Below are 3024 nucleotides of genomic sequence, written 5' to 3' on the forward strand. Positions count from 1 at the left end.
TGAAAGTAATCTTAACATTTTATTCTAAAAAAGCAATTGTTTTCCATCCTTTTAGCTTTTCTTGGGTACTTGCTGCCATATGTTGGGATAATATGCTTTTGCCGATCTTTATAAAATTTTAGGTTAATAGATAAATTAACTCATCCATGTTTGATCATTCATTATTTATAATATTTGCTTAAACTTTTTTTTTATGTTTTTAAATATTTTTAAGGTTTAAAAAGTGTTTAAAGTTTGTAGTTCTTAGTAGGAAAACATTATCTGAATGAATACCCTAATGGCAAACCATTGTAGAATGTTTCAGTTGCATGGGGAGCAGAGGGGTAGGAACTCTCTTCACAGCACCCCAGCTTTCTTCATGAGAAGGTCGGAGGTACACTGGTTTGTATTATTGCAACATCCATTAGGTGATCGAAGTTGCTTTTCCTTCAGCAAGGGCTTTCTTTGTCAGAAGGGCATTATGCTTGACCTCCAAATTTGGCTGACAATTTACTAATGAGATTCATAACCTTTGGGTTGCTCTGATATTTTGACATATTCGCTGGGTTCTGGGCCACATCCTGGAAGGCCACCATAACTTCTGGATCCTGCATGGCTGCAAGAACTTCCAGATCACTAAGAATTTCTTTGAGCCCAGGCATTCCTGCCATTCCAGTCATCCCCCCTGCCATTCCAGGCATTCCTCCAGGAAAATTACCAGGCATTCCCCCAGGAAAGCCACCTGGGAAAGAGCCATACTGAGCTCCTGATTGTCATCTGGCTTCTTCCTCCCTCTGGGCTCTCTCGTGTTCTTCCCGAGCCTTCTTAACCCTTTCTATTCTTTCTTTGATCTCTCGCTCTTCACGTTTTTGCTCATATTTTCTCTGATGTTCAGCAATTTTCTGGGCCCTCGGTTGAACTTCTTTCAGCATCGCACTAGCATCTTCATCATAATCCAGTTTGCAAGCAAGGGCAAGATCATGCGCTGCTTCTTCCCAATGGCCCAGAAGTCTATGTGCTTTCCCGCGCCACTTATAAGGCTGAGCTGAATCAGGATTTATTTCAATAGCTCTGTCACAGTCTCGAATGGCAGCATTTGGCTTCTGTAATTTGATGAAGACACTGACTCTCTTGGCCTACAAAATGGCCAAGCGAGGATTTAGTTTGATGGCATCTGTGAACAAGTCAATGGCTTTCTGTAGTTCAACATCATTTAGGGCATCAATGGCAGCCACTTTTTTATGCCTGATCCATCATTTCCTCGTTTATCTCTGCATTTTCATCTCCCATTTCTTGAGGGGCATCGGTATCTGGTTCAATCACACCTTCATTGTCAATTTCTAGACCACTCTCCTCACTTGATGGTTCATCTGTCTTTATGTTTTCCTCCGCCTTCTTACTATCTGGTTTTCCTTCCTTGATACTGTCTTCTGATTTAGTTTTATGAGTGGCAGGTGGTATTTTACCCCCCATGCTCTCCACCCACTCCCGCAGGAAACGCATTTCCTCGGTGTGCAGAACGCTCGGATCCTGCTTACACATTTTCACGAAAGCCCGTAGCTCGCTCACTTTGCGGGGGTCCATGGTCTAGAGGCAGTGGCAGGCGGCAGGCGCAGCTGGGGTTGCGACCCGATTCTAGGCGCGGGTACTAGCTCAGCATGATCGTGTAGAAGGGGGCGGCTGCTGCGAGGCAGAACTTTGCTTAAACTTTTTATGTGTACATATGCATGTACAAAATTCCCAGATTTCTTTTAGTTCCATTTTTGCAAACTTAAATTCTCTAATCTTTTGCTTTGAAGGCTTGATTTGACTAAATCAGAATTATTTACTTTATTATAGCTCCATAATTTTTCTTCCCTAAGAAAACATGTAATTATTACAATTACATGTCTTCTGTTTACAACTTCTTTTTTCTGGCATTTTTTTCCATTTCTAGTTCAGGAATTCTTGTGTGACTATTCAACAGAACTAAAAATCTCTCTGAATGTCACTCTTCACATATTCTGAAACATCAGATGAACAGCCTCATGTTTTCCTTTGAGGCATTCCAACTACAGTCCTTTCTTTCTGAAAAACAATCTAGAATAGTTACTTGCCATATCTGCATGAATATACTCATGGGATACATTTTCAGTGCTCTTATTGGAAGTTAGGCTTGATGGATCCCTGGTCTGTCTGTCTTTGGGTCTATTCTATTGCTTTAGTGGAGTAAAACTTAACAGGAATTTTCTAAGAAAGAGAGTGTTTGGAGAACTTCAAAGTCTGCAAATGCCTTTATTACTTGTGTTTCACTGAGGGTTTGGTTTGTAAAATGTTTTAGAGCAAAGCCTAGAAGGTTGGCTGGAACTGCTGTGACTCTAGGCGGGACTTGCTAGCTCATGGCTTGACCATGGCGTGAATGAGAAAGTACTGGCCATTTTCAATTTCACGTCTGTAGGGATTGCCTTTGGTGTCATTTCACTTCTTGAGGAGGGTGGGGAAAAAAACACCAAAAACCAAAAAACAAACAAACAAAAAACCTTAAAATTTCCATCTTGGGAAAATGTGTGCTTACCAGAATATTCTTGAAGCCAAATTATTGAAAGAGAAGAAAGAAGAACAATTCTGTCTGAAGTAGTTTAATCAATTTTCCCATTTTCATAATGTATGTTTCCCTCCCCATTCATCCTATTTTTGGTTTTTCTATTTTTCAAGCCAGCTAGGGTGTTCTCCAACAGTGGTTCTTAAATATTAGCATGCATCACAAACACCCCGAGTGCATAACCTAATTAGCAGGGACACATTTCCAGAGTTTGTGATTCAGTAGTAATGGGACCTAAAACTTGCATCCTGTTGATGTTGCTGATGGAAGGACTGCATTCAGAGAAAAACAGCTCTACACAAAACTTGCAAATGTTACCTATTCTTTCCCTGCAAATGTAAAATTTCTTTTGCATGTGTTTCTCAGTATGTGTTATTAAAATACAGTAGCAAAATTTGTCCATCCCATGTGTTCCAACGAGGGGCCATTACCTGTTGGGGTGGGTTTAAGTCTTTGAAAGGGAA

General features: G+C 40.5%; 1 pseudogene; it reads right to left on the reverse strand.

Annotated features, from left to right (window-relative positions):
* Positions 1 to 332: 332 nt before the first annotated feature.
* LOC122916296 lies at positions 333 to 1563 on the reverse strand (annotated as a pseudogene).
* Positions 1564 to 3024: the final 1461 nt, after the last annotated feature.

This window comes from Neovison vison, chromosome 1 (genome assembly GCF_020171115.1).
Source record: "Neovison vison isolate M4711 chromosome 1, ASM_NN_V1, whole genome shotgun sequence".
In the NCBI taxonomy this organism is placed as follows: Eukaryota; Metazoa; Chordata; class Mammalia; order Carnivora; family Mustelidae; genus Neogale; species Neogale vison.